The 13,207-nt window shown below is 32.8% G+C and overlaps 1 long non-coding RNA gene across 3 annotated transcripts; it reads right to left on the bottom strand.

The window, feature by feature from the left end:
- Positions 1–834: 834 nt before the first annotated feature.
- On the bottom strand, positions 835–11,022 carry LOC121795749. Of its 3 annotated transcripts, none has more exons than XR_006049628.1 (12): positions 10,751–11,022; positions 10,577–10,672; positions 8,683–8,767; positions 4,143–4,196; positions 3,919–4,015; positions 3,749–3,818; positions 3,580–3,647; positions 3,416–3,483; positions 3,246–3,314; positions 2,553–2,753; positions 2,101–2,193; positions 835–891 (listed from the first exon to the last, which is right to left on the bottom strand). It is a non-coding gene; the product is annotated as an uncharacterized LOC121795749 (long non-coding RNA). The 3 variants fall into 3 exon arrangements; XR_006049629.1 differs by having other exon boundaries at positions 3,741–3,818; positions 8,683–8,764; XR_006049627.1 differs by having other exon boundaries at positions 8,683–8,764.
- Between the last annotated feature and the right edge of the window lie 2,185 nt (positions 11,023–13,207).

Here is a 13,207-nt window from a genome sequence, read left to right as displayed (position 1 = left end):
ACATTTTTTAGACTTAGAACATACTACACCCTAGCCCCTAGGCTTGCTAAACCCTTAGGGGAAACAAAAAACGTGGGCCAAACATCGAAACACGACCAACTTAAATTAAACGGGTCAGGATAAATGTTCATTACATATCACAAATAATGCATTACTGAAACTAAACTACGAATTATACTATAAAATATGTACATTATATTAATTGAAATCAAGATACCATCACATTACTAACATTCAATCAAGCACTAGATTACAAGGCATCTCCACTCTCAAGTGTATGATGAATTATTCTCAAAACAAATGTGAAAGAAAATAAGAGAAAATTCAAGACACCATTTTTATGCTGATCCACATTCAACATTATTATCAGAAAGCAATACTAGTTGAAATCAGTAGCCCAAAAAATTCGATTAACTAACATCATGTAACCATCAATAAAAAAGTGCACAAATTCCCAAATCTAATAACAAAGGCATATAAACTACTAGTAGCTAATGGTGAAGTCGGTTGATAGACATAACAGCGAAGAACGGAAACAGCTAGGGAAATCCCACATAAGAATACCCAAATCGCAAAATTGATTTTACACGGGGCTGAGGAGCTGAGAGAGGGGGTTTGGGGTCTGAATTCATGCCGATGATGATGACCAACGGGATGAAGCCGTAGTGAGTGAAGACTTTGGCCTTCTCATGGCCCAGGTGCTCCACTCCTTGACGAACTTCCCGGCCGCCGCCACGGACCCCTCCTTCTCGTCCGCTGCCGCAGATTTCCTGACGACCTTTCCCTTCCCGGCCTTCAGAGACACCCTCGAAGCCATCTGCGATCGGTGAGATTTAGGGCTCCGGTTTTGATCGACCACGTCGGCGTGGGTTTTACAGGATTGAAAACGTTCTGAATTGATAATAACCGCAGAGATTTAGGGAGAGGAAATCATGGGAGTTTCCATAACAACCACATTTGCATGTACCTAAAATAGCCTTTTTGATTTTTTAATTGATTTAATTTTAAATCAGATAGCATTATTTGGAGCCGTTAGATCTTCAGATTGAATGGCCGAGATTGAATAGAACAATAGAAGAAAAGATGGAAAAAGGAAATGAATACATCCCTATATATACATCCCTGTATATATATATATAGGATTGTATTCAAATCCTTTTCTCCCCTTAGATTTAAGTTCCTTCTTAAATTGGACCGTTAGATTTGGAGGATGGACGATCCGGATTACATTCCTAGCTAATCATCCCGTAGTTCATTATTTAGTGTATTTCGTGCATTATGAGGGTGAATTAGTAATTTCGTGCATTATGAGGGCGAATTAGTTCATTATTTGGTATAATCTATTCATTATTAGCCGATGTGCTTACATTATTTCTCTATGTGCATGCATTATGTTCATCTCTTTTTTAATTGTCGAATAACAAATGGAATAATTGTTTATTCAGAAGTAAACATAATTCATGGAGGTAGGAAAATAATGCAATAACATATGAACGTAATGCAGAGATTATATGAGGTAATGAATAAACAATTATTCCATTTGTTATTCGACAATTAAAAACAGAGATGAACATAATGCATGCACATAGGCAAATAATGTAAGCACATCGGGTAATAATGAATAGATTATACCAAATAATGAACTAATTCACCCTCATAATGCACGAAATTATTAATTCACCCTCGTAATGCACGAAATACACTAAATAATGAACTACGGGATGATTATTTGGAATGTAATCCGGATCGTCCATCCTCCAAATCCAACGGTCCAATTTAAGAAGGAACTTAAATCTAAGGGGAGAAAAGGAGTTTAACACTACCCTATATATATATATATATATATATATATATATATATATATATATATATATATATATATATATACACACACAATTATGCTGGCGGTGATTTTGTTTCAGTTTCAGAAAAACTAACTAAAAGAAGCTTGCTTGATTTATGGTTTGAAAGCAATATGGATAGATGGTACATATCTTATCATGTATAGGAATTAATGGCACCATGTTGACAACTAACTCCCAATGCATATTTTTTTATAAAGAGTAGTGAAATAATTACCATGGAAATTTATGCAATTACCTGAAAAGTTTGTCTACCCTAAATCTCCTTATAATCTTTGCTGATTTATACTTTATGTATGAAATGTTTCTCTTCCTTAAATGACTAGATAACCTGTGCATAAAATGGAGTTATTAGCTTTTCAACTATGTACAACTGAAATTCCACAATTGTATAGTGCACACTTTGTTATATGAGTAATATGCAATGATTTAAATTGGTGTCCTTCCCCTATTATAGATATTGTTTATCTCTAACTCACAAAACTGCAAAATGGTCATTCTAACCTATTTATCATATAATCACATTCAGAAAGGGTATGGAAATAGTTAGATATATTATATTCTTTTGATTATTGCAAAACACATTAATCAGATCCAGAAAGAGAATCTGATAGTGATATTAGATATAGAAACGGTATTAAGATAGTTACTGGACTGATTTAAACTAATATTATTTATGAAATGTGTTACCTTTTAATGTGCACCGTTTTGAATTTCTTCTAACTTCAGATGTAGACTTGAAGAGTTTCTTATGGAAGAATCATTTCTCAGAACTTTTGCAGTCTCTGTGTAGGTACCAGCCTATGTTAACATTTATGTCTCTCTCTTTTTCTTTTGGAGAGGGTGGCTAGCGGTTCCTTTTTAGGGTTATAATGAATCACTTTTGCATTCCTGTAAAATTGGTTTAGTTTGAATAGAGAAATATCAATTAACAAAACTCATTTATTAGGTAAGTCAAATGGGCCATTCAATTAATAGCTTTTAATGTTTCATTCTTATTAATTCGGCTAATTTAAAACCTAATATTGGTAATGCATTCTTAACACCCTTTTATTATTTTTATACTTATTAAAAACTTACTAAAATATTATTTGATATATATTATAAAGGAGATATGTGAAAGGTTCTAATAAGCATTATTTTTTTTGGAATATGTATTGGTTTACATGTGTGCAGTGCAGGCTGGTTTCTCTCCTCTATAAATACGTTTAATAAATCAGTTAGCAACACTCTCTTAAAAACTTACATCCAACTCCAACTCACAGTGATTAGCTCAGTGTTTGGTAGTTCTATCTTCTTTCCATTCTTATAAAATCAGTAGACTCAATGTTTAATCTTTGTTTCTATTAGAATTGTTTTGATTGTTGTAATCTACATTCTTACCATTTTGGTGAAAGATCTTCTTGGCCTCCCTTTTCTTTCACTGATATCTCCCCTTTTGTTGCATTATTTCTGCACATATAAACATTATATAGTTATTGGTTGTTGTACAAAATCAGTAGACTAACTGTTTCTATTAGAATTGTTTTGATTGTTGTAATCTATCTTCTTACCATTTTGGTAAAAGATCTTCTTGGCCCCTCTTTTCTTTCACTGATGTCTCCCTTTTGTTGGATAATTTCTGCACATATGTAGAGTTTATAATTATTGGTTGTTGTACAAAATCAGTAGACTAAGTGTTTCTATTAGAATTGTTTTGGTTGCTGTATTTTCTTACCATTTTGGTAAACGATCTTCTTGGCCTCCCTTTTCTTTACTGTTATCTCCCCTTATGTTACATTTTTTCTGTACATATATGGAGTTTATAGTTATTGGTTATTGTACAAAATCAGTAGACTAGCTATTTCTATTAGAATTATTTTGATCGCAGTAATTTACATTCTTACTATTTTTGTAAAAGATCTTCTTGACCACCCTTTTCTTTCAATGATGTCTCCCCTTTTGTAGCATTTTTTCCTGCATATAGATGTAGTTTATAGTTATTGTTGCAGTACAAAATCAGTACACTAACTGTTTCTATTAGACTTATTTTGATTGCAGTAATGTACATTCTTACCATTTTGGTAAAAAAAATTTCTTGACCTCCCTTTTCTGTCTTTGATATCTCCCATTTTCTCAAATAGCTTTGTCTATACCTCTTAGTTGCAACTTTCCTGCAGAGGAATGTAACATTATATTTACTATTTGTAATTTAGTAATGTCTCTGTTGTGGGTTAGTTTTTACAGACACTTATTTGCTCCAAATGTAAGCACAGATAATGCTACTTGGATTGACATTACCTCTCATTGTATCTTTAAGCTTAGGACTTTATTCCTCTGTAATGTATTTCATACCTGCAAAGAGGTTGTTATTGGAAGGGCAAGAGTCAGATGTATTAGCCATTGTTTATATCTCTAACAGACTAATATTTTTTTTTTTTGGATTATACAGTTGAACTTTTGAAGTAATGGTTCCCTTTGTTACATGTTTTAATAATCTTAGTAAGGCAATAACCAACTCTACTATTAAAGTGAGGTGTGTTCATTTGTATCAAGGTTTACCAGAAGACAAGAATGACAATACTTTGGAGTGTGTTTTACATGATTCAAAGATAGATAATATTTGGAAAATCTGCCAGCTATCTTTGTCTATAAACAGTTACTAGAATTGTAATGTATAAACAATTGATAAGCAATTTTATAGTTTGTATCATGTGTTTGGTTTTTTCTTTTCAGGGTACTAGAATTCAAGCTATTTTTCTAAACAGTTTGGTCCAGAATCTTGGTTCTAAACTTAAGGAAGGATGAGTTTTTTGCATAAAAAATTTCTTTGTCAGGCCTAACTCTTTGAGAAACAAAACCACTAATCACCAGTTCAGATTACTAATTAATGTGAAGACAGAGATGGTTGAGGTGAATGATCTGAGGTTTTTGAGAAAAATGTATGATTTCAAGCCCTTTACTGAAATTTCAATGTTTGAACAAGTTGATGATTCATCCTTCTTCGGTATGTTTTTTGTTGACCTCTAATTGGTTGTACTTAATTAATATCTTTCATAATGTACTGTACATATTGAAGCTGATTTTTTGCCAATCTTAATGTATTACTTTTAGATGTTATTGGTGTGATAACTAGCCCTGGAAAGGTGATTGCTCAGTCCAAGTATAGGTTGATTGAGACTGAAATCTCAGATGAGAAGTAAGTTCAGTAATATATTTTGAATCATGTTCTTTGTTCTATTTAGTTTCAATGATTCTATATCATTTATTTCAGTCATAATAAGTTATTTTGCACAATATGGGATTCAAATGTTGACTTATATCTAGATGAACTGAAAAAGAGTGAAGGAATCATTCCAATTGTGATTGTTCAGTTTTGCAAGCGCAATTTTTTTAGAGGTTATTTATATTTAATGAGTTGTATCATTGTGTAGATATTTTGTGGTTACTTTTTATTTTTTATGATTAACATGTTTGTGTTTACGTATTAGGTGAAATTCAGATTTCTACACATTTTCAAGCATCCAAATTGTGATAAATGCTAATGTTGATGAAGTTAAACAGTGTAGAATGAGGTAGCTATCTTTATGGTCTGGATTCTTAAATTTACTACTATTATATTCCTTATTTATCATTCCAGATTTCTATCTTACTATAATGAACTTATTTATTACTTATCAAAATCTGATTTTACTTGGTTTAGTAATACGCTCGGATTTTGCATGGTTTTAAGGCCATTATTTGGTCCGTTTTTAATGTTAAAGTTGCATTACATGTCCATTATATGCATATTTTATCTATTTTGGTATTTTAACATGTTTTGTGAGAAATGTGCATATTTGAGCATAAAAAGATAGTCAAAACGCGAACTAGGAAATCTGGAGTTTCAGGTAGCGTCCAACGATCGCCGCAACACTGCCGGCGACTGCCGGCGCTCAGCGGCCACCACTTCTGTAGAGGCCCGGTTCGGGAAGTCTGGGCATGGAATGAAGACACGCCCGGTGACCGCCGGGAAGTGCGTGGCCACCGCCACTAAAGAGTCAAAAGCTTCGGATTAATGCGCGGCGAGATTTGCCCTAATTTCCTCTCCAAGATTTACCATATTTTGCAATCTTTTTCCTTATTTGAGAGGGGTGATTTTTCCCTTATAAATACCCCTCAAGCTTCATTATTAGTATCCTCTTTTTGCAACATATTTTCTAGAGATTAAAAGTGAGAGTGTTTCATTGTGCAAGGAGTTGAAGAAGGATTCAAGAGCATCAAAGCTACAAGGATTCAACATTTGGGTTTTATTTGCTTTAGTTTTATGTTCCAATTGTTTTCCCTTCAATCTATGTCTTTAGATTATTACATAGGATTCTAGGGATGTGTAACTAAATTCATAGGATTCTAGGGATGTGTTAGTAACGACTTTGGTTATACAATTCCTTTTCTATTTAATATCCGTTTTATTTTTATTTTGTTTCTTCTCTAAGTGAATAATGATGCTTCATGATTGAGTGACACAATCTTGGATGATTTAATATACCTTGCTACATAATCGTGAGAGGAGGTTGACGAGTTAGATCCACTTAGTAGACACTACAATTAGCTTCCTTTAAAACGACACTGTTAATTGAGAGTGAGGACTTTTCAAGGGTCTTAGGAGCTTTTAGGAATTACGTATTTAGGATTGAAAACCCTAATATTAGTAATCTACGTTTATATCGCATGAGCATAAACTAGGTAACTCGTCCTATCAAAGTAAGAATTGTGCTAGGGTATTGTAGTTGAAACTTGTGTAACCATAACTGTGAACGCACATACCTGGAATTCCCTTATCTCTATACTTTTATCTCTGTGATTTATTTGCATCTAGTTGTTTATTGCTTTGAAATTGTTCTTTGTTTTCAAAATTCTCAAAATCTTTTGGTTTTCTAAATAGTAATTGAGTTTTAGTAGGAGGTAGCCAATTTGTGATTGTTTTCCCCGTGATCGATATCTGGTACTGACCTTTAGCTATACTATTCCTACTTTGTATACTTGCAGATATTCATAGTGCTAATAAAAAGTGTATCATTTAGGATAAAAGATGATGTCAGATTTCTTAACCTTGCCCCTATCAATCAAGAAGGACAAAGGATTGGTGGGGAATTTGATGATCTTCAGTTGGTGTCCCTTGAGGATTTGTCTTGCTTAGAGGTATTGAATAATTATTAGATTTGTCTCTGTATTGATTTCTCTTCTTGAAGTTTATTTGTAATATTTCAATAGTTTCTTTCTGGATGTGATTCACAGGAAGGTTCATGTTGGGTGTTTGGTAAGATTGAGTCAGTTGAGTGCCATTATGGTGAATGGTATTATTTGGCTTGCAAGACTTGTATAAAGAAGGTTAGACAAGTGGATAATAAGTATAACTGTACAGGGTGTCACAAACCCATTCTTATGCAGTTAAAAGGTTTGACACTCATAACTAGATTTATATATATATATATATATATATATATATATATATATATTATATTCATCAGTTTACTTATGCAGGTAATATCAATATTGTTGTCTTTTGTAGGTTCAGATTTGTGGTCAATGTTGTTGATCACACCAGCAATGCTTCTCTGTTACTGTGGGATAGTGAACGCATCCAATTGTTAAGAAGAAATGTGGCTGATTTAGTAGGAAATGGTGCTCATGTTTGTCTTTTTAAATTCTGCAAGGGATAGTTTTGTAAACTTCTGAGTTCTAATGAATATTCTGTTTTGGCAGACTTTTCCTATAAATTCCATTCCTACTCAGATTGAAGACACTGTAGTGGGTCAGAATGTTTTGTTCAAACTTCAGTTGAAAAATCATATATAGTATTATATGAGCCACCCATTTACTGTTAACAAAGTGTGCACTATACCTGAAGTAGTTGTGAAGTATATTCCTAAGGACTTGGCTGAACAGATTTTTGAACCCGTGTGAAGTTATCTGATCTTCTTTTTGGAAATGATCTTGTTGAGGTATATATATTATTTAGTTTAGATTTGTCTATATTTCTTAGTGCAAAAAAAAAAGTTGATTTCATTTTAATTTTAGGTTTCTCAGAAATCAGGAGGTACATCTGATTTGTCTACTCTTGTGAATGACAATATGAATGATTGGTGTGTTGAAGGATCTGAATTTCCTTTTGGAGCTGATGTTGATGAGGTATTTCAATTTAGTTTTTGTGTTTTTGCCTTTTCATATTTTGCAATTGTCTTAACTGTTTTATAACTTAATTTCAATATAATTATAGGTTTCTCAAAATGCTTTTGTCACCCTGATATGTCAACTGCTACTAATGGGAAACGTCATGAATGGGTTGCTGAAGGCTCAGTGAAGAGATGCTTGGACTTGGAATTTGAAGAATGCGATGATGTTAATGATGTTAACTCAAAAAGAAAGAGAAAGTTGATAGTGTTAATGGCTTTTGAGGGAAGTCAAAAGTGGTGCTTTTGTGTTTTGCATCCTCATCTTATATTTTTAAGAAGAATCAGAAGAATTTTTTATATTGAGTTATCCTTTCAAATTATAATGAAGGGGTTTTTTTTATATTTTTCAGTTATTTCTCTCTTATTACATCCTTTATTGTTTGACTCGGTTTATTCACTTGAAAAATATGATGCATGCCAGTAGAAGAGTATCAATTTTTAAGTCCTAGACTTAGAATCATTACCATAACATGTTGCTGAAAGTTTTATATGCATTCATATTCACTAATATCTATTAATCATGATTTAAGCAAGTATGTCATGCAAACTTAATCAAAAGCACTCAGAATTTTGAATATAGTACTTCAATTCCAATAACCTATATTACTGAATTATTTTTAACTTACCTTTTAAGCTCATCAAACTTCATTCCTTGGTTTCTTCTCTTCATTCAAAAGGTCATGTCTTTATTGTTGTCTACCACTTAGCCTGCTGAAATAAGAAGATCATAGATTAGTATACTATTCAATAATTTTTCATTCATAGCATATAATGTATATTACTGCAAGAATTCTGATGTGAAGCTTTTTTTCTTTGTTATGTTATACTTAACTTTTTGAAAATATGAGTGACATAGTTAAAGAAGTTGAGCAGAAGTTGGTATGGCAATGAGTGTTAAATAATGCTCCATTTTTGAATGCAATTGAATTCAATCATTCTATGCACTTAACTTCCTTTAATTTTTCAACTTAGAAGAATGCATTTAAATCTATTTGAAACATTGTATGTATTTTTAAAAAGATTGCAATCCATCCCTATCAATGTTTTTCATTAGCAAAATAGCCTTATCTTCCTGTAATTAACAAGTGGACAGGGAATTGACATTATTTGAATCACATAATTTAAAGAAATGTATAGAAACACCATTTAAGTCCAATATTAGTATTCACAATCATTTTTTTTTCTATTTAGAAGCAATGTAGAAGTTAGTGAATGCTCTTTTACAAGTTAAGTCTCTGAAACTCACAAACATACCGTTGATTTTGATAATTTGAATCACATACAACACTAAGAAACATATAGAAACACAATTCAAGTCCAATATTTGTATCTACCATCATTTTATTCCTTTTTTGAAGTTATGTAGAAGTTGATGGATTATCATTTAGCATTACTAATTGAATAGTTGGAAAATATCTAAAACATCTGTATATACTTTAGTATTTTGCATTTGTGAATCTCTTAAGCTCATAATTTAAACATCCAGTCAGAAAACAATTGATTTAAGTCTAATTTGAAGTCATTTTTGTAAAATTTACTATTACCACATTAATAATTCTAAGCTGCCTTTTGTAAGCCTATTTTGCAGGGTGGAGATTACTGATAACCATGATAAACTGAAAGGTCTCCTTGGTTTATGTGTAGTTCTAACCCTTTAAATTTCGAGCATTCCCATTATCATTTGTCTCTCAGTTTTTGCTTATCTATAATTCTCATAACCTTGTTCTTTATCCTATATACTCCCTCTGTTCCGCGCTAGTTGAGTCGTTTCATTTTCTGCACTCGTTTTAGAAAAATGAAAATAAAACGTTAAAGTGGAGAATGAGTAAAGTACAGGAGAGAATAATGTACAGAAGAGTCTTATCTAATTTATTCTCCTTCTTACTTTACTCTTTCTCTACTTTAACTATTTATTACCATTTATAAAAAACGAGTGTAGAAAATGAAACGACTCAACTACCGCGGAACGAAGGGAGTATATAATTTGTTTACAGAGTGTAAGGTCATCATGGTTTAGAAGTAGTTCTATACCTTCTAAATCTTAGCTCCATTTTCATTTATTTGTCATATTACCCTATAATCTCTCTCTGGATACACATATCAAAGGAATAATCAATGATGAAATTGAGAAAATCTGCAATATTCAAGAGTTTGCCATCTCAACACTTAACACATTCAAGTTCAGGTACTCATATTCTTATTTCTGGATTTTCTTTGCATGCTTCTCTCTCAAAAAGCTCAAAATTCAGTATTTTCAACAATTGTATAGATATAGTTTACGCATAAAATTATGACTAAAATATTGGCACAGGTACGATTTCACTCCATCTTTGGAGCTGTTTAGTAAAAAATTTAAGCATGCATTGAAGAAATTATAGTGTTATGTCTTCTATAAACAAATTCAAGTTTTTTCATATAGGAGTTTAATGAATAAAAAAAACCTTTCTGAATTAGGTTCAACATTGGACACTCATATAGAAATAAGCCGATGATTTAGATCTGGAAATGGATTTAAATTACCTCTTGGTGTTTAGGGTCGTTTGTTACTCTACTCTTCTGTCCTATCTTCCGCCGGCTTCAAAAGCGTCTTATTTCTTAATCACTGTTACCTCATTCCTGCTTAGATTTAGTGTAATTTGTGAGAATCGTGTAGAAAAATGAATTTTCTCGGGTTTTGATAAAGTTTTGGATTACCTTGATGCGTTCACAGTCGTCGATGTTTTCGTGTTTTCACTAGAGACTCCATTGTTAGATTCTCTTCATTTTTTCAGATTTTGGTGTGTTTTGAAGTATCAATTTTCACGGATTAGGGTAAATCTAATTGTGCTTTAGTATGTATATTTGGAGATCTGTTGTAGCGTATACGATTGCCGGTCGGCGGCTTTGTTGTGGTGGAGGAAGAGGGAGGCAACGGGAGGTGTATAGGCTCCTAGGGTTTCTGGGGAGAGAGGGGGGGATTTTCCAAATTTTTCATTACTTTGTTTTATTAATTTTATGTATAGGTTTAATTAAATTTTAATTACGTGTTAAGATGATTAGTCTTGGGTAAGTTTATTATTTTATCATTTAATATTATAAAGTATTGGTATTAATTGTTGGTAAATTTTTTGGGCCATTTTTATTGTTTTTAGGCTTTTTCAATTAATAATTGGGCCATGATTTACATTATTTGGGCCGTGTTGTTTGAGATTTTAGTTTAATTCTTATTTGGGTTGTAGTGTTATATCACATTTTGTTGAGCTTTATTTTGTTCCATTTATCCGATTTTTACTTTTTGGTCTTTATTTACACATGTTTTATTTTCTTCTCTTTCTATTCTATATTTATTTTTACTACTAATATTTTATTTTAACTGTAACATCCCAAAAAAAAATAATTTTGTGACATTTATTTAATATATGTCTTTTGGAAATTTCATTTATGAGTTTTAAATTTATTTGCTACGTGATTGAGTTTGATTATGTGGAATAAATCGTCATGGGGGAATTGGTATAAAGTGCTATTTATATTTAATGTGGGGAAGATCGACTCTTTAGTGTTGTTTTTCGTATCTAATCTCTTTTACCTCGCGTTGTGATCGAGTGTTATGTTTAAAGTAAGTATCATGTAGTTCTTTTAGCATTGAAGAACTAATAGCTAGTTTGTGAGGTTCTTTTTACACATAAATGTCCAAAAGCGTTTTTACAACGAGTTCGATACTAGAATAGAATAAGACACGATTTCGGACATCACAAGAGTCGTGCCGAGACGGACTCGCGCCGGGCAGCCCGGGACAGCCGTCTTCCTTCCTCCGGGTCTTGCTCGATCACCACTTTTTGCACTCCCGATACCTACACGAAAGAATAGACCACGTATCAAATACACTTTCGACATCAAATCAAGATGAAAAGTGGATAAGAACCGCATCACATCAAGCACGTTTTCCTAACAACGGCCGCATTAATTAGTTGTCGTATCGAAACGAAAAGACGTGAATTTTTGTCTTTTGTGAAAAATAATTTTCATTTCCATTTTTTTTACTATCTCTTTTGTCTATATATATATAACTTCCATCCTCTCCCTCTCTTCATCCTCTCCAAAAAATTTCTTTCATCCTTGTCCTTGCATGTCACGACCGCACTTGCTAGGGGTGTTACAAACGAGGCGATCGTGACCAAGGGACAAACATATAGAATAGCATTTAAGGATTACAGTTCATAAGAACGGCTCAATTAGCTTAAAAGATTAATATATATCTGAGTGTACGATACACAGAGTGCACACTCGAATAAAATCAGAGTATCTCAACAATCAGCAACTCAAAACAAATATTATTCAAACAATATTTGTTGAAAGAAACAATATTCAGCGGAAACATTCGAGAGTAGAATATTATTATGTATGAAGACATAATATATTCAGAAAGTTTTCTTTACTATCTTCTTTACTTTCATGCTCAACACCCACCGTGCTCGTCACCGCTCAACCTGCACATTTAGAAATATATGCAGGGCTGAGTACAAAAGTACTCAGTGAACACATTGCCGAAAAATATAATTATACATTTTAAAATATTGTCAAGCCATCATCACAGTAACACTCGGGGTTTTTCTTAAAGGCCCGAGTTTACTAAGTTCATTTTCATAAAGTCCGTCTGATCAGACTAAGTTCATTCTTGTAATCCGCCATATCTGATAATTCATAGTGTGTCGGGAAGGTGGCCACCTTCCACGATCACATTGACCGGCCAACCCTTACGATGACACACGGTCCATTCCTTTGTGTACACTAACTCGAATAGGATTTGCGGTCCTATTGGAGTCCGAATTCGTTTCATTCATTCATTTTGGCATAGCACATTCGGTATAACCAAACAGATAGGCATCACTACATAAAACAAAGCATTTATGGCAAGACAACATCTTTAAACATCACGAACATGTGTTCGTGTTCTCATAAAATACGATTTGTATTTTTTTTTGTATAAGAAAGCTCACCTCGTTCGTTTAAAGCCTTAACTTTTGTCCCTTCCATTCTCGAAATGCACATGTGAAGGCGCCCGACTCTCCTTCTTCCCCTCCTTCCTTTAACCTCTTTCGACTCCTTTATATATATAGGTTTACCGAAGCTTACTTCATAAGCTAACCCGAAGCTTACTTCATAAGCTAAACC

Source organism: Salvia splendens, chromosome 3 (genome assembly GCF_004379255.2).
Source record: "Salvia splendens isolate huo1 chromosome 3, SspV2, whole genome shotgun sequence".
Lineage (NCBI taxonomy): Eukaryota > Viridiplantae > Streptophyta > Magnoliopsida > Lamiales > Lamiaceae > Salvia > Salvia splendens.
The sequence above is the reverse complement of the archived record's forward strand: the minus strand, read 5'-3'. Positions and strand labels throughout refer to the sequence as shown.